Genomic DNA, 20,002 nt, shown 5'->3' with positions numbered 1-20,002 from the left:
GCTGTCCTCTTCCACATTGGTATTTTGATCCTGCTTGTCTCCAAAAAAGAATCTATTATCCTCAGTTTTTTTGGGTTCTTCTTCATGTTCATTGGTTTGCCTTTTCCTGCCTTTGCAACAAATTCCTGCCTTCGGGGCTCAGGGCTCTCTGTCCCAGCTTTCTTATTCTGGGGGTTGTGAGTCTAGAATTATAGCCTTCAGTTTCCTGAGGTGTGGGGGAGGCGTCTGGCTCCCTGACTTTTCACGCCCTATGGGTGTTCTCCAGCACTGTTGCTTTTCAGCAATGGTCTCAACTGTTTGTTGTTTGAGCTGATCTCTGGCACTTCCCCTGGGGAAGCAAGATTACGTCTGGGCTCCTGGTGTTGACCCCTGCCGACTCTGCCCTTCTGGGACTAATGAACTTCTACTATTTGACCACTGAAGCCCCACTTCTTTCTCCTCTGTTCCGGCATTCTTTTTTTCCCCCATGGAATTCTCTGGGTGAGGGGGGGAGGGATTAGAGCTATTTACCTGGACATTATGTCTCCCGGAAGCCTCGTTTCATTCCTTTGGGCTGCAAGCCTCAGGAGTAGGTGTTTTCCCGGCCGGTGGCATTGTGCTTCCTCTCCTTACTTCCACAGACTGCTGTCCTGTGTTGGGAGGCCTGGGGATCTCCGCATGTTTCGGGTGCCCAGCTTTCTCCCCTAGAGGAAGAATTCTTAATCAAACAAAGGATAAAAGCAACCAGAAAAGGTATTTTTTCTGATAACTAAATTGTAAATTTTTTCTCAAATAAAATGAAGAAAGAATGGGAAATCAATGATTAAAAATATCTTTCCAATTTGATAAATTTACATCAAGATATATAGGGAATTAACCTAATATGTTAGACCGAGTCATTTACTATTGAATATGTTGCCAAGGGATATGAAAAGTTATCAAAAATGAATTTCCAACTTTATGTGAAAGATTGTTCTGAATCACTAAGAAGAGAAAGGTGAAACAAAATACCTTAGAAGTTTTACTTCACATGCAGAAAACTGGCCAAGCAAAGAAATGGAAATTTTTAATGTTACAGGTACTACAGAAAGACAAGAAAACTGATGAGCTATTGGTAGAACTGTGAATTCATCCAACTATTCTGGAAGACAATTTTTAACTATGAAGAAATGGCTAAAAAGCCTACTCCTTTGATGCATAGATCTCAGATCTAGGGATATACCTGAAGGAAATAAAATCAGAAAGAAAGGTTCCACACACATGAAAACATCGATAGCAGCACTTTTCATGAAAAGAAAGAACAGGAAATGAAGCCTATCAATTAGTGAAGGCTAAACACATTGTGGTACATAAATGTAATAGGGTATCACTATTTCATAAGAAACAATATGCATAGTCAAGGAAAGCAAAGTAATACATTACCTATGTCCAAAAAAATGTATGTTTCAATCTGTATCTTGAGTCCATCAGCTATCTTTCAGAAAGGTAGCATGAATAAATAAAAGTTTAATAAAAAGAAAGAAAAAATTACTGTCAAGTAGTCAGTGAAACATGGGAAGACTTCTATCAATGTAACCAAAAGGAAGTAGAACCACGAAAATATGTTCTATGATTACAACATTATAAAAGGTATGAATAAAAAATTGAAACTGAATGCTATGTTCCTATAGTAACAAGATTGACCCAGGGCAAAAAAAGTAGTTGAGAAAATAAGTCTTACTGTAAACTTTGCAAAAGTGGAGAAAGGTGCATGTGCAGTATTGTATATGAGGTGAGGTTTAAATGTGACATTGGAAGGCTTTATTGATTTGTTGTTGTTTATCTTCTCTTTTTTAAAATCTTTTATAGAAGGGATGCATCACTGGATTACAGGTTAAGTGACATAAAATACATGAATTTAAAAATGGAGGAAAACAAAAGCCTAACAATTACACCTTTATGTGTGAAGATATTATACAATTCAAAAAATGAAAGAGTAGCAACATGGATAAAAAATAAAAATCAAAAAATTCTATATATATCAAAAAGCAAGGTCCTTCTTAATTTTTTAATATTTATTTATTTTGAATTTTCAACATGCATTTTTATAAGATTTTGAGTTCCAAATTTTCCCTTTCCCTTCCCTCTCCTCTCCCCAAGACAGCATGCATATAGGCTATACATGTACAATCTTATTAAACATATTTCCACATTAGTCATACTGTGAAAAAAGAATTAGAACAAAAGGGGAAAACCATGAGAAAAAAAGAGAGAAAATACTATGTCTCAATCTGCATTCAGATTCCATAGGTTTTTTTTCTCTTCATGTGGATAGCATTTTCCTTCATGAGTCCTTTGTATTGGATCATTATGTTGCTGAGAACTGAGTCATTCATAGTTGATCATCACACTGTGTTGCTGATACTGTGTACAATGTGCTCCTGGTTCTGCTCACTTCACTAAGCATCAATTCATGTAAGTCTTTCCAGGTTTTTCTGAAATCTGCCTGTTCATCATTTTTTATAGAACAATAGTATTCCATTACTTTCATATACCATAACTTGTTCAGCCATTCCCCAAATGCTGGACATCCCCTCAGTTTGCAATTTTTGCCACCACAAAAAGAGCTGCTATAAATATTTTTGTATATGTAGATCCTTTTCATTTTTTATGATATTTTGGGGATACTAACCTAGTAGTGGTATTGCTGGATCAAAGGATGTGCACAGTGGTATAGACCTTTGGACATAGTTCCAAATTGGTCCCCAGAATGATTAGATCAGTTCATAACTTTGTGAACAACAGCATCAGTGTTCCAATTTTCTCACAACTTCTCCAACATTTATCATTTTCCTTTTTTTGTCACATTAGGCAATCTGATAGGGGTGATGTAGTACCCTCAGAGCTCCTTTAATTTGCATTCCTCTAATCAATAGGGATTTACAGCATTTTTTCATGTGACTATAGATAGCTTTAACTTCTTCCTCTGAACACTGCCTATTCATATCCTTTGACCATTTATCAATTGGGGAATTATTTATATTCTTATAAATTTGACTCAGTTCTCTATATACTTTAGAAATGAGGCCTTTGTCAGAGATCCTGGCTGCAAAAAAAAAGTTTCCTAGCTTTCACCTTCCTTTGCATATTTTATGTTGTCTACAGTTACTTTCAATGGAATTTCTCTATTTCTTGTTGTTGGACTTTGTTAGTAATATATAGAATTACTGATGATTTATGTGGGTTTATCCTGAAACTTTGCTAATATTGGTAATTCTCTAGGACTCTCTAAGCATACCATTCATACCATCTGCAAAGAGTGATAGCTTTATTTCTTCTTTCCCTATTCTAATTCCTTCAACTTCTTTTTCTTCTCTTATTGCTAAAACTAACATTTCAAATATAATATTGAATAACAGTAGTGATAATGGACAGCCTTATTTCTCTTCCAATCTTATTAGAAACGTTTCTAGCTTATCCCCATTACATATATGCTTGCTGATGGTTTTAGATAGATGCTACTTATCAAGCAAAGTCCTTTATGAAATGAAAGGGAGGCTAGAAGAAAAATTATTTTACCTTACATGATTCCAAAAAGCAAGAGTAATTATCATGCTATAAAATAACATATAATCATACTCAATAGTGGTGGGAAATAAGGGGAAAAGCATTAATTGCAGAAAATTATTGAATTATATATTCACATAAAAGATATCACATTCAAGTTACAGAAGAAATTTACATAAATACAGTATATGAGACCAAGATCTATTTCCCATAGGATATATATAGGAGTAAACGCTTAAGAAATGCTTGTTAACTTAAATTAACTAGAAGCTTTTTTCCATTTTTTTCCATGTAGTTCTTGTCAAAGATGTCTCAAAATATTTGTTCTTCTCTTGGCTTTATTAGATAAAGGTTTTCTGTTTATTTTTCTTTTCTGACTTGGCTAAGTCATAGCCAAGTATTGGTCAGTATTCCACTGACCTTTTTAAGCATTAAGTAGCTTCCTGAAACTTAAGTACTTAAACAAAGATGGGTTGCAATTTTCTTTAGAGGGGAGAATTTCTTGATTCTGAATTCCATACATTGACAAATCACACATCTTTAATGTATTTATTTGTATGTTAAGGCCTCTTTTTTACTTTTTTTCATTTTTGGCAGAGTCAGCTAAGGTAGACCAATAGATAGAGTGCTAGGGCTGGAGGCAGCAAGATCTGAGTTCAAATCTGACCTCAGACACTTATTAGCTATGTAACCCTGTTTGCCTCAATTTCCTCATCTGTAAAATGAGCTAGAGAAGAAAATGGCAAACACTCCAGGAACTTTGATAAGAAAGCTCCACACTATGGTCCATGATGTCACAAAAAAACCTGACATGAGTAAACAACAGCCTTCATTTTTTGGACTCTTTGTTAATTTTCATTTTTTAAAAAAATTCCTCAATTACATGCAAAAATATTTTAATTTTTTTTCAATTTAGAGTTCCAAATTCTCTCCCTCCCTTTCAACCCACTCCCCTCCCTAAAGCAGCAAGTGATTTTATATAGGATATATATGTGTAGTCACAAAAAACATATTTCCATACTAATCATGCTATGAAAGAAAACACACCCAAAAAATGAAAAAAAATATAAAAATAACATATGCTGATCTGCATTCAGACATCATCAGATCTTTCTCTGAAGGTAGAGAGTATTTTTCATCAAAGGTCCTTCAGAATTGTCTTCGATCTTTGTATGGCTGAGAATAAATAAGTCTTTCACAGTTGATTACCATTACAATATTGCTTTTACTGTGTAAAATGTTTTCATGGTTCTCCTCACTTCCCTTTACATCAATTCATATATGTCTTTCCAGGTTTTTCTGAAAGCTTCTTGCTCATTATTTCTTATAGTACAATAGTATTTCATCATAATTCACTGCTTGTTTTCTATAAGACTGTTTATGTAATGAATACTTTTCTGTTCTCTCTTTGTAGCTGTTCTTGTACTTAATTTAAGGCACTTCTTGTGACTTTAAGATTATGTAGGGTGGCTGGGATAAAACATAATCTCTCACACAGATATTTTCCTCTAACATCCAAGATTCATTTTTTTAAAAAAGAAAGTAACAAAAATTGATGGAGGAAACTTAAACATAACCTTGAATGTTAATGAGCTGAACTCTTCAATAAATTTTTCAAAATAGATTAGAAATTGAACTCAACAAATTTATAACATACAAGGACCAAATTTAAAACAGAGATAAATAGAAACATTTATGCTTTAAAGAATCCAAGAAAGCAAATCTTGAACTAATGACCTTTAGTAAGGAAACAGTAAAAATAGTTAATAACAGGAATTATAAACAAGGAAACTTGAAGTTAAAATATGTAATATCTATATTACACACATGTGTATACACTTGGAATAAGATCTAAATGTTTAAAAGAAAATCAATTTCAAACCCAAGCAGAAAGTTCTTAACAATGCAACAACAAGGGTAGTTAAGTGGCCCAGTGGATATAGGTCTGGCCCTGGAGTCAGGAGGACCTGTGTTTAAATCCAGCCTCAGATACTTATTAGCTGTGTAACCCTAGGCAAATCACTTAACTCCAGTTGCCTTCCCCTAGGAAAAAAAATTGTAGCTGATTTTAAGCTTCCTCTTTCTTGATCTCAATAAATATTCAGAAACTCAGAGGAAGTTTTGAATTTGAAATGATCATTTAGGAAACTAGATTTGATAGGCCTGTGATTTTTTCCATAGGAATAACAAAGAGTACACTTATTTTTTAGCATCACACATTAACTTTGCCAAAATGGACAATGTGGTATTGTAAAAAAAAAAAGGCACCAATAAAGAAAAGCAGAAATATTTAATGTATAATTTATTGATAATAACTAAATCAAAATAATAAATAAAGCAAAAATATGGATGTATATAAATACTAAATGCTGATATTCTGAATAATATGCAAGTCTAATAATTCCTAAGAAGAATATTGACAACATGAGGTAAATATTGTAGAGGGCAAATAAGAAGACAAATGCTTCTGAGATTTCATATGAAAACACATGGAATGAATTGACTATGTTAAGCCTTAATAAAAGAAGAACTGTGAATTATTACTTAAAGGATTAACAGGTACTATATTGATTAGATATTATTTGTTCATACTAGTTTTTATGAAGAAAAAACGTTTGTCATGTGAAGATAATGCAAAGACAGGATCCTGTACTGAAGGTTGGAAAAAGAGTTTTTTTTCATTCAAGATTATATCAAAACTATTGTCAGATATTCAGGTGAGCCTATAATAAGTTACCATATTCATCAGACTGTAAAATATACACCCAAAACTATATTTTAAACATCTTTGTTTAAAGTCCCCTGCTCTAGCAGTCATGACCACAGTGAGGGAATCATGAGCCCTGATAAATATATCAACATACTTGGAAGTAGAATTGCTCTATAATTGTCAAAATTGACAAAAGGAGGTGGACCATTTTAACATGATCTCTCACCATGCCATACATACATCAGGCAAAGTTAAGAAATTCACCGAAGAGATGGAGAACTGGGAAATTAAAATTACCCATTTTGAATCCCATTTGAAAACTTTGGGCTAAAATCAAAACAACACTTGGAAAAATGAACTGTTCATCAAAGACATCCTTAGTATTCTGGCTGACAGTAGCCTCATTTAATGATGAAGAAATAAAACAACATGTGTCAGAATCTCATGAACACAATTCTAAATGATATAATAACAAGTAAATGCAGTGAGACAACATACTGCATACTAAAATACTTTTTTAAGATATAAAAAGTTGTAAGGTTTATTGCATAATAAACAAATTTAATTATGTTTCTTTATTCTACATAATGCGCACACTTCTGTATAAGATGGTAGCTAGGAGTTATAATTCTACCCAGCAAAGTGGTAAGCAGGAGATACTTTGGAAAAAGTTTTTTTGTTTGTTTGTTTTTCCCAGTCTGCAAACATTTACTAAGGACCTCCCATTGGATCAGGCATTATGCTTTTCTTCAAATGATCAAAAACATTTGTTTAAAACCAAAAGTTAGTATTATTTTAACGGGAAATTGCTAGAACCTTTCACAATAAGTTCAGAGATGATTCAAGAATATCTACTACATTTACTATTTTTTGATACAATATGTGTAATGTTAGCTATAGCAATGAGAATAAGAAACTAAGGGAATAACTACTGGCAAAGAGGAGGCAAAACATCTTATTTTGCAAGTGATATACTAGCTTACAAAGAAAATCTCAAAGAATTTTTAAAACTAATCAAGGCAATTAATTGTTTCAACAAAGCAATAGCATAAAAATCCACAAAAGCACTTGATATTGTTACGTAGTACTGAGAAAACCTAGCAGAAAAACTAGTAAAATAAAATAAATGACATACACAACATAAAAAACAGCTGGGATTTATACTACTAAACCACATACAAAGGAATTATATAACTAGAATTATAAAACAGTGTTTGTAGAAATAAAGGATGACCTAAATCATTGGAGCTGGAGAACGAAATGGCAAACGATTCCAGTATCTCTGCCAAGAAAACCCCAAATAGGGTAATGAAGACTCCAACATGACTGAAAAACGACTAAAAAGCAACAGCAAAAATCTTTGGAATTATTTCTGTGCCTTTGCCATGCCCAAAATATTAAAAACTTGATACTAGCTAATTAATTTATAGGTATAAAAATGTATATTAAAGAACAAAACAGCCAAGAATTTCAAGGGAAATCATGAAAAAAGTATAAGGGGTGACCATGGCTGAATTCCAAATTATTTTATAAAGCAATTATCAAAACTATCTGGTAAAGATTAAAATGGGAAAAAATACCAGTAGAATATAGTAGTAAGCAAATCCAACAAGGAAATGTATAAAGAAGGCTGGTATCTTTCAAAAGCCCCAAACATAAACTATCAGAAAGATATTTGACAAGAACTAAGGGAAAATGGAAAGGTTTCAAGTTAATTTAAATAGTCAAACATTTATTAAGATCTTACTATGTATCAGCCACTGTGCTAAGTGTTAAGAATACAAATACAAGCAGAAAGAAGGACCTTGAGTTCTAATACAATAAGACAGCACATAAAAGGGAGCTGAAAAAAGGGAAAAGGAAAATGAATGTACTTGACTCCCAGGTATAGTAAAGAAAGTCCTGTGGAGATATCAGCAGGGCAGCCTGGAGAGAAATGAAGATAAAATTAATCAGAGCCTCCTCCTTAAATTGGAGATTGTGAAATGAACCAGCCAATCAGAGGGAAAAGATAGGGAATAATTCTAATGTGAGAAGTGATGCAGGTGTGGAGTGATAAAAGCTTTCTATGGAATAGTAGATACAAAACAGGTTTAGACAAGTAACTTATATAACACAATTAATTTCAAATGGATGAATGAGCTAAATATAGAGAGTATAAAAATTCAAGGAGAAGGACAAAAGCTGTATTTTTAAAACTGTAGAGAGTAGATGAATTAATATTTATATATGGAACAGAGGGGATTATAACTGGCAAAATAGGCAGTTTTTATTATATGATATTTTAAAACTTTAGCATAGGAAAAATAAATATAACTAGAAGAATAAAAAATACTTATGGAAGAAACTACTTCAGACACCTGGGGAAATTTTGACTTGAAAAATACATGAATATTTGACAAATCTTTAGGGATAAGAACCATTACCTCAGGAGGCAATTATCAAAACATATGAACAAATCATTTTACAGGGAAGAAATAGAAAATGTTAACAACCAAATGAAGAAATTCTCCAAATATTATTAATGTAACAGAAGTATCTAGGTGGTTCAGTAGAAACACCACCAGTCCTGGAGTCAGAAAGAGCTGAATTCAAAACCAGCCTGAGAGACTTACTAGCTATGTGATCCTGGGCAAGTCACTTCACACTGTTTGCCTCAGTTTCCTCATTGGTAAAATGAGCTGGAGAAGAAAATGGCAAACCACTCAAGTATCTCTGCTAAGAAAACCCCAAATAGGGTCATGAAGAGGTGGACATGACTGAACAATAACAACCAAAAAAAGGGGGTGGGGGAGCTTTGCTGAACATTTCTAGATCACCTAAGATGGTGACACACTGCTTCTGGGAGAAGAAATTCTGAATTTCCCTACCACATGGATGGCAGTAGCCTCTTTTCATAGGCTGTCTTTAAAATAACCAGAATGATATAGTCAGTCTCTCTCTCTCTCTCTCTCTCTCTCTCTCTCTCTCTCTCTCTCTCTCTCTCTCTCTCTCTCTCTCTCTCTCTCTCCTGTCTCTCTCTCTCTCTCTCTCTCTCTCTCTCTTTCTCTCCTTCTATTCCTCCTCCTCCCCCCATAGCCACAGGTACCATGAATTGAATTTGTGATTGGGGAAGGATGACCTTCTTCCCCTCCCTCCTTTTACCCTGTGGCCCTGAGAAAAGGGTTTGGGGGTTTTGTTTGTTTGTCTTTCTTTTCACTTATAGGAGTTTCCAGAACTGGAATCTCCACTAGGCCCAGGATTTCAAAACATGGCAAACTTGGAGACAAGATTCTAGGCCAAACATGCAGTCAGCCAGATCAGTAAAGCCCTGAGAAGCCAGGATGCCCAGGACGTAACCCCAAAGAGGACTTTGGACTTAGAATTTGGTGGGACTAGGCTATATTGGACCTAAGCTGTGAGCCTAATCCTTTTTTCCTCCCCATAGTATCAAATAGTCAAGGAAGGAGTTATTCTCTCAAGTATTGGGGAAGATGTATGTTTATTCTTGATATACCACTGAAGTAAATACTCCTTTATAAAAACAAATACAACTCTTAAGTGAGTAAATGGAATTAGGGTGCAGAGAACACTGGAAAATTGGGAGAACATCATTGGTAGTGGTTGGGGCCAAGGACAGAGAGACTAGTTACCCCCTCCCAGATTCCTTCATGGGTACTGGAGAACCCAGGAGAATGTGTCACATATATCTGGCCTTCAAGCAGTAAAGGTGAGGGTAGTCACTATTACACTAATAAAAGAAAATGAAAGCTAATCAGAGGTATTTCAGATTCATAAAACTGCTAAAAATTAATTAAAGGGGGGGAGTAGAGAATTTTAAGATAACATGCACACTAATCCACTCCTGGCAACACCGAATTGGTCCAGCTGCTCCACAAAACAATTTGGAATTATATGAGAAAAAGTAATAAATTGTTTATACTCTTTGTTTTAGTGACCTCCTATTACTTCCAAAGGTGGTCAAGATGGAATACTAAAATGAAGATTTTTGTGTGTACTAAAATATTAATATATAGATGAGTAAAGAATTGGAATCAAATTACGTGTCCAACATTTCTGGAAAGGATAATTAAGTTGTATATGAAATGAAAAAGAGAATGTTTCAAAGAAACATAAGAAAAGGTGATTTGGTTCAGATGTACTCATGCTAGATCTGAAATCAGAGGCCTTGGGTTCAAACTCCATTTCTGATATTTACCACCTGTATCACCTTGAGCAAGTTGATATGTTTCTTCAGTAAAATTAAGAGGTTGTACTAAATGAATTCTCAGAGCTCTTCCAGCTCTAAACTTATAATCCTATGCTCCTAAGATTTGTACAAACTGACACAAAACAAAGACAAAAACTGAAAGAATAAATTTCTACAATGACTACATAACAAAAATGAAGACAACACTAAAACCTAACAACTAAGATCAATCATTCTTTAAGCATTGTATCAAATGTTTACTATTTTCCATGAACTGTGCTAGATATTAGAGTTACATAGAAAAAGGTCAAACAGTCCCTACTCTAAAGGAATTGAAATTATCTAGAGAAGCCATTATTCATACATATAAATATCTACAAAATGTTTTGTGATTGAATCTGGGATTTCATCAGTGTGGGGAGTAGCTAGTGAAGAATAATGCATATAATGTCAGACTCTTTTGATGTGTTGGTTAGTTTGCCGAGCAGTTTTTTTAAAGAATTTTTTGTTACACATTGTATGCAGTAACAGCAACATTGTGTGATGATCAACTATAAATCACTTAGCTCTTCTCAGAAATACAATGATCTAAGACAATTCCAAAGGACTCATGATGGAGAATGCTAGCCCCATCAGATATAGAACTGATGGACTCTGAATGCAGATGGAAGCATATTATTTTCACTTTATTTTTTTCATGGTTTCTTTCTTTTGGTCTGTTTCCTCTTTCACAAAATGACTAATATAAAAAATGTTTTACATGATTGCACATATATAACATATCATATTGCTTACTGTCTTAAGGAGGGGCATAAGGGAAGGAGGGAAAAATCTGTACCTCATTTTTTAAATGAATGTTAAAAATTGTCTTTACATGTAACTGGAAAATATAAAATACTATTTAAAAAGAAAAAAGGGGGAAACATTAAAAAAGATTTTTAATTAAAAATTTTGACTCTCTGAGAGGAGCAGGGACATATTGGGAAATACAGATAAGAAACAAAAAGTCATTAATACTTTTTTTAAAAAAGGAGATGAGGTCCTTAAGTAGAGTGGTGGCTATATCACTGGAGAAAAAGGAAATAAGCAATACCATTCATTACCTTTGATAAAATCAATGAGTTGGTAATTGTTTAGATATGGAAGGGGGAGGGGTGCAGTGAGGGAAAGTAAAGAGTGGCAAATGACTACAGAATTGTCTCCCTGACTAAAATCTAATTCACATGCACATCAGGATATCACCCTTATGACGGCTTTGGTCCTCTTTGAAAACAAACGATGAACAATCACAACAACAACAGACCTGGGGGACTGAAAAGATAGGGGTACTATCAAAAAGAAAGTTATGAAGCGGGATAGGTTTAGGGTAAGGGCAAAGATTAGAAATTCTGTTTTGTACATTTTAAATTTCAGTGAGATGTGCTGTTGAAATTGTCCAGATATTTGGTAATGTGGTACTAGAGCTCAGGAGAGAGACTAGGACTAAATATAGTGATCTAGGAGTCATCAAATTAAGGATGACAATTAGACAGTGATGATTTCAAACTGGCAAAACTAAAATTCAAATAATTTTTGTTAACAAATACTAAACTACAAAAATGGAAGATTATATTACTAAGTCACAATCTCTATATCAGATGATTTTGCTTAACTTCCTCCCCCTCCTCCTGCCATGGGGGTACAGTGGGTGAGGTGTTGTTTATCAAGAAGTGCTGGATATGTCAAAACAAAATGCAACCAAAAATTGACAAAAATAAATAAAATGAGGGGAAGGGAAGTTTGTACTGGGTTATCTCAAAGGTCGCTTCTAATACTGACATACTATGAATCTAAGCATGCCATCTGTATCTCAAAACAGATATTAGAAATATCTTAACCACCAGATTTAAAATGAGGTTCATTAAGTGTTAGCCATTTCAACCTGGGAGGTTTTGGTTTCCTTTCTTAATTTATGCACATTTCTTGAAAAGTCTTTGGCACCCATCAGTAGGATATTTTTTTGATGAAATCACTTTGAAAAATTAAACATTCCCTCTCTCAACCTCAGCATATTTTGATAACTTATCAAAAATCTAAGAATGCTTTATTACATTGAGAGTTACCAATTTTATGAGCCTCCTCAAAACAGTCATTATTCTACTTAAATGATAGTATAAAAAATTCTGTGATTTGGAGAGGTTTCTAAGTCCAACCCCTAAGTAAGAAGGAAACCCTTTTATAACATACCTGAAAAGTGGTGATATAGCCTCTGCCTGAAGATCTCTAGTATTTGAGAATTTGTTGTTTTAAGGGCAATTCATTTCAGCTGGTTGTAGTTCTAACTGTTAAGAAGTTTTTTCATATATTGAATCAAAATCTAGTGCCATCTCAACCATAGTTCCTAGGTTTGCTTTCTAGAGCCAAGAGGAGAAAGTCTAAGATATTTTCTAAATTATGACCCTTCAAATATTTGGAGGAAGGTAAAATAACTCTGGGCATCTAGGTGACACAGTAGGTAGAGCATGGGGCCTAAAGTCAGGAAGACTCATCTTCCTAAGTTCAAATCCAGCCTCATACACTTAATAGCTATGTGACCATGAGCATTCCACTTAACTTTGCCTCCGTTTCCTCATCTGTAAAATGAATTAGAGAAGGAACTGGCAAACCACTCCAGTATCTTTGCCAAGAAAACCCCAAATGAGGTCTTAAAGGGCTGGATATGACTGAAAAACAGCTGAACAACAACAAAAAATTTCCCTCCAATTCTTCTCTTCTCTAGGCTAAACATCCTTAGTCTTTCCAAATGATTGTAGAGTTGAATGATTTCCAGTCATCTCACCATCCTGGTTGTATTCACTAAATGTCTTCTGTCTTGAACAAATGTGTTAATGATAAAATGTGACATGGTGTTAAGGCAATCAGTAGATGAAAAGATCTGCCCCCACCAAGGCCCCTAGCTGCTAGCTGCCGGGCCGATGTGGGTGTGAAGCCCCCAGGGTCCTAGGGGGAGTTGCTAAGACCAGAGCCAATAGTGGGAGCCTGGGTTCTGGTCACTCAGATGATGTTCTAGCTGATTAGGTGACGTCTAAGGACTGTATAAAAAGAGAGAACACAGCTTGGAGGTTGAGAGGTGGTGGAGGCAGGAGAAGGAGGAGTGGTGGAAGCAGCAGCAGCAGCAGAAGCAGCAGAGGCAGTGGAAGCAGCAGCAGCAAAAGCCAAAGCAGAAGAAGCTGAAGCAGCAGGAACTACTGAAAGCAGGACTGACCCGTGTGCAGGCTGGAGTGTGCTGAGCAAGGGCTTGAGGCCAGTGGCGTAATCTTCTTACTGGAGGGCCCTAGCATTGCAGGGGGAGAGGGCGAGCATGAATATGATTTGGCTTACTGTCATAACGTTTTTCTGTAACTACCTGGTTACTATTGTGAGGTGGACTTATTGGGCCTGGAAGCTTTTGGCCAGAATATCAAAATGGGGACACTGGTCCGTGGGTCTGCTACTTTGGAGCTTGAATAAATGCTTTAATTCCTCTGCCTTCTACTTAGAGAATTCCTTATATCCTGCTTTTCTGAACCATTCAGGCACATGGAGATAAATAATCTAATTTATTCTTCTATTTCCAGAATGAGCTAGTATGTCTGTGAGAATCAACCCATCAATCAATGATTATTAATACCCAACTATGTGCCAGGCATTGTGCTAAGTGTTAGGGATACAAAAAGAGGCAAAAGATAGTCTCTGCCCTCAAGGATTTTACAATCTAACGAAGGAAAGAATACATACATACATCTATAAAATTATATATGTACATGTATAGTATGTATGTATGTGTATACACACACACACACACACACACACACACACACACACACACTGGTTGGTTGATTGTGTTCTCATAGAGGCCCAAAATGACATCAGTATGCTTGAGTCAAGATTCAATGTGTCCGATTATCGCTGATCAGGCCAGTATGAACTTGGCATGCTCTACTACAGGTCAGGCACAAATAGTACATGTGAACATTTGGGGTGGATACTCCAAAATTGCACATCCTGCATTTCCTTTGAGCTGTTTCAATTCTGCTTTGCTCATAGAGCACAGAACCCTCTCTGATGTGGGAACACCATGCTGAGTGGTCCTGTGCCAATGTCTCCTATGTCACAAAATCACTTCCAATGTTCTTGAGAGAAACCTTGAGAGTATCCTTGTATTGTTTCTTCTCACCACCATGTGAATGCTTGCACTGCTTGAGTTCTCCATAAAATAGTCTTTTTGGCAAGCAGACATTTTGCATTCAAACAATGTGTCCAGCCCATCGGATCTTCAGTTTAGTAATCAGTCTAATACCTCTTCTCTTCCACACTTTCCTTCAGAGTCTCCAAAACACAGTGTCAACACAGTCATTATCCATGTGTACATACCTGAAAAGTACACTATTAAAGTAAGTGAAATTATCCACAGAATTCAAAATTTCTCCATTTGCAGGATCAACCTATTAAGGAGGACTCTGGCAAGAGTCTTGCTAGCAATGAGTAACAGAGATAACCCCCTGTGATTGTCACAGGACAATCTATTTCCTTTGCCTTTATACAGATGGACAATGGAGGCATCCTTGAATTCCTGGGGGATAACCTCCTCTTGCCATATAACCCGGAAAATTTCAGTCAGTTTTTGTATAAGCAATGGACTCCCTACCTTGTAAATCTCAGCTGGAATAAAATCAGCACCAGGTGCTTTGACACATGAAAGGATCCTAATTGCATTCAAAACATCTTCTTCAGCTGGAGCTTCAGCAAGGGAGGGATTGACTTCAACCTGAGGTAAATGGGCACTGGCTTCAGCATTGATTGATGATGATCTGTTGAGAACAGTATGGAAGTGTTCAGCCCATTCTCCAGGATCTTGTCCATATAACTAATCAACGTGGCTCCATCAGCACTGAGTAGTTGAGATGCACCATATGTCTTTGGCCAATAATAGCCTTCAGGGCATCATAAAAGTGCTTTGGATTATTACTACCAGCCTAAAACTGAATTTCATCTGCCTTCTTACTGAGCCAAGAATCCTGCATCTCTCTAAGCTTTGCTTGTACTTTACTTTTGATGGTGCCTTCTTAGAGATGGATGAGTTATCCTGCTGCTAAACCATGTGGAGTTCCCATTTTTCATTTAGCAGCTTCTGAATTTCCCCATCATTTTCATCAAACCAGTCTTGGTGTTTGTGAGTGTTCTGACCCAGATAAGCAAATGCAGTGCTATACACCAAATCTCTGAAAGCTTCCCATTCCTTTTCTGCTCCACTGTTGCCAACTATGTGTTGGCTCAACTTTTCCTTCAAGTTAACAACAAACTGTTCCCTCTCAGAGAAGAGCTCTAATTTTTTGACAGTAGTTCTTCTGGTAGTCATTTTGTCTTGGAGGCACTGCTTTTGCTGAATGTGAATATTTAGCTTGGAGAGGATTAAGTGTATGATCATTCCAGCACTCTGCGCCATGCATTGCCTTCATCACTCTCACATCCTGTCTCTTCTTATTATTATCACATAGTCTATTAAATGCCAATGTTTGCTGTGAGGATGCAACCATGAAGTTTTATTACCTTTATTTAAATGGAAGACAGTGTTGGTGATGAGAAGGTCAGGAGATGCACAAGTCTTCAATAGTAAGTGATCATTGTTGTTGCTGTTTCCAGCTCCATTCCTCCCTTGGTCTCCCTGCCAAGTCTGGTAGTCTGAGCATATTCTAGCACTTAAGTCACCTAGAATTAGAAGCTTGTCCTCTTTTGGCACATTGATGATAAGAGTTTCCAGGTCTTCATAAAATTTTTATTTGACCTCATCAGTGTTTGTTGTAGCAGGAGCATAGGCTTTATTTTTAAATTTAAATTTATTTATTTGACATATTTAGTTTTCAGCATTGATTTTCACAATAGTTTGAATTACAAATTTTCTCCCCATTTCTACCCTCCCCCCCTCCAAGATGGCGTATATTCTGGTTGCTCTGTTCCCCAGTCAGCCCTCCCCTCTATGACCCCCCTCCCTTCTCATCCCCTTTTCCCTTCCTTTCTTGTAGGGCAAGATACATTTCTACGCCCCATTGCCTGTGTATCTTATTTTTTAATTGCATGCAAAAACTTTTTTTTTTGTTTTTGAACATCTGATTTTAAAACTTTGAGTTCCAAATTCTCTCCCCTCTTCCCTTCCCACCCACCCTCCCTAAGAAGTTGAGCAATTCAACCTAGGCCACATGTGTATCATTATGTATAACCCTTCCATAATACTCATGTTGTGAAAGACTAACTACATTTTGCTCCTTCCCAACCCATCCCGCTTTATTGAATTTTCTCCCTTGACCCTGTCCCCTTTCCAAAGTGTTTGTTTTTGATTACCTTCACCCCCATCTGCCCTCCCCTCCATCATCCCCCCCTTTTATTTTTTTTTCTTCCTCCCTCTTCTTTCCTGTGGGGTAAGATACACAACTGAGTATGTATCGTATTCCCTCCCCAGGCCAAATCTGATGAGCGCAAGGTTCACTCATTCCCCCCTCACCTGCCTTCTCCCCTCCTCCCACAGAACTGCTTCCTTTTGCCACCCTTATGTGGGATAATCCACCCCATTCTATCTCTCCCTATCTCCCTCTCTCAGTATGATGCTCTCTCATCCCTTAATTTCATTTTATTTCTTTTAGATATCTTCCCTTCATCTTCAACTCACCCTGTGTCACACATATATATACACATAGATATATACATACATACACATTCACTTATATATATACATAAACATATATATATATATATATGCATATTCCCTTCAGCTACCCTAATACTGAGGTCTCATAAATCATCCATGTCCTCTTTCCATGTAGGAATGTAAACAAAACAGTTCAACTTTAGTAAGTCCCTTGCAATTTCTGTTTCTTGATTACCTTTTCATGCTTCTCTTGATTCTTATGTTTCAAAGTCAAATTTTCTATTCAGTTCTGGTCTTTTCACTGAGAAAGCTTGAAAGTCCTCTATTTTATTGAAAATCCATATTTTGCCTTGGAGCATGATACTCATTTTTGCTGGGTAGGTGATTCGAGGTTTTAATCCGAGCTCCATTGACCTCTGGAATATCGCATTCCAAGCCCTTCAATCTCTTAACGTAGAAGCTGCCAGATCCTGAGTTATTCTGATTGGGTTTCCACAATACTCAAATTGTTTCTTTCTGGCTGCTTGCAGTATTTTCTCCTTGATCTGGGAGCTCTGGAATTTGGCGACAATATTCCTAGGAGATTTCTTTTTTGGATCTATTTGAGGAGGCGATCGATGGATTCTTTCAATTTCTATTTTGCCCCGTGGCTGTAGAATATCAGGGCAGTTCTCCTTCATAATTTCTTGAAAGATGATATCTAGGCTCTTTTTTTGATCATGGCTTTCAGGTAGTCTAATAATTTTTAAATTATCTCTCCTGGATCTATTTTCCAGGTCAGTGGTTTTTCCAAGGAGATATTTGACATTGTCTTCCATTTTTTCATTCCTTTGGTTCTGTTTTATAATATCCTGGTTTCTCATAAAGTCACTAGCTTCCACTTGCTCCAATCTCATTTTTAAAGTAGTATTTTCTTCAGTGGTCTTTTGGACCTCCTTTTCCATTTGGCTAATTCTGCCTTTCAAGGCATTCTTCTCCTCATTGGCTTTTTGGAGCTCTTTTGCCATTTGAGTTAATCTATTTTTTAAGGTGTTGTTTTCTTCAGTGTATTTTTCAGTATTTTTTTGGGTCTCCTTTAGCAAGTCATTGACTTGTTTTTCATGGTTTTCTCGCATCCTTCTCATTTCTCTTCCCAATTTTTCCTCTACTTCTCTAACTTGCTTTTCCAAATCCTTTTTGAGCTCTTCCATGGCCTGGGACCAGTTCATGTTTTTTCTTGGAGGTTTCTGTTGTAGGCTCTTTGACTTTAATAACTTCTTCTGTCTGTATGTTTTGGTCTTCTTTGTCAGCAAAGAAAGAATGCAGAGTCTGAGACTGAATCTCGGTGCGTTTTCGCTGCCTGGCCATAATCCCAGCCAACTAACTTGACCTTTGAGTTTTTCAGTGGGGTATGACTGCTTGTAGACTACAGAGTTCTATGTTCCATGTTTGGGGGGGAGGTGCCAGCTCTGCCGCACCAGCACTGCTCCTTCCCCAAGGACCCCCAACCCGAACTGGGCTCAGATCTTCGGCAGGCTGTGCACCCCTGCTCTGATCCGCCACTTACTTCCTCCCACCAGGTGGGCCTGGAGCCGGAAGCAGCAGCAGCCGTAGCTGCCCCACCTCCGCTCCCCCCGGGGCTGGAAGCCGAACCGCGAACTCCTTCCACTCCCGCAGCTTTTCCCACTAACCTTCTCAGCTGTCTTTGGTGTTTGTGGGTTGAGAAGTCTCGTAACTGCCGCAGCTCACTGAATCAGGGCGCTAGGGCCCCCTCCGCCCGGCTTCTGGTCTGGATGGTCCAAGTCACTCAGGCTGGGCTCTGCTCCCACTCCGTTCCCAGCTCCCAGCTCCCAGCTCCGTGCGGGATAGACCTCACCCAGAGACCATCCAGGCTGTCCTGGGCTGGAGCCCTGCTTCCCTCTGCTGTTCTGTGGGTTCTGCCGTTCTAGAATTGGTTCAGAGCCATTTTTATAGGTTTTTGGAGGGGCTCGGCAGGGAGCTCAGGCTGGTCCCTGCTTTCCAGCCGCCATCTTGGCTCCGCCCCGGAGCATAGGCTTTGATGATGGTGTCATGACCTGCAAGTTTTCCTGCAAGTGGCAATCACGTTGTGATGAGCCTGTTGTTCACTCCTTTTGGCGGGCATACAAGCTTGTTGACTAGATTAGTTTTGATTGTAAAACCTTACACTAACTTCATAGTGCTCCCCTTTACTGTGGCCACTCCAGAAAAACGTGTATCCAGCTCCAACTTCAGTAAGCTGGTTTTCATTTGACAGCCTTGTTTCACTCAGGGCTGCTATTTGGATGTGATACCTATTGAGTTCTCTTGCAACAAGAGCTATTTATCTTTCAGGTCTACTGGATTTTGTGTTGTCTATAAGTGTGTGCACATTCTACGTGCCAATGGTGAGTGGAATCATTTTTGCAGACATTTTTGTACATTCCTTTGTGTTTTGACCACAGAGTGGTAATCTGCCATGGTAATCAGGCCAGGGTTGGGTAAGCAGACAATTCTTAGGGCACCTTTTCTAGCCCCTTCTTCACACCAGGAGGTGAGCAGTGCAATCCTTAAAAGGCTGTTAAGACACCCAGGTGGCTGCCACAGATAACTGCTGCTTCCAATGAGAAAAGGCCCTATTGTCTGGGCCATCTGTGTGCAGGATTGTGACTACAGCTCCCAGTGGATCCGCACCTGTTGCTTCATCACTTGCCTGTTGTCACAGGACTTTGAGATAGGTATAATTGTAAAATGGTATGTGTAATGTCTTTTAATTCGTGTGAAAATTGGATTTAAGTGATGCAGAGTTACATGAAGTTGCTGGCCTCACTCTCCTCCAGAGTCATCACAGTCCGGTGGCAGGACAGAGGCAAAACAACTGGTGATGGCTCAAGGCGCAGTGGATGACCTTGGCCTCTTCGATGTCTAACCAAGCTCTAAG

The 20,002-nt window shown here is 37.3% G+C and overlaps 1 protein-coding gene across 1 annotated transcript in view; it reads left to right on the top strand.

Annotated features, from left to right (window-relative positions):
- The window catches only part of KCNU1 (potassium calcium-activated channel subfamily U member 1), a gene marked incomplete at its 5' end in the record, with an annotated part of 434,479 nt that overhangs the window by 63,443 nt on the left and 351,034 nt on the right, over positions 1–20,002 (top strand).

The sequence above is a fragment of the Trichosurus vulpecula genome, chromosome 3, assembly GCF_011100635.1.
Source record: "Trichosurus vulpecula isolate mTriVul1 chromosome 3, mTriVul1.pri, whole genome shotgun sequence".
NCBI lineage: Eukaryota > Metazoa > Chordata > Mammalia > Diprotodontia > Phalangeridae > Trichosurus > Trichosurus vulpecula.
This window is presented reverse-complemented; position numbering and strand designations above follow the sequence as displayed.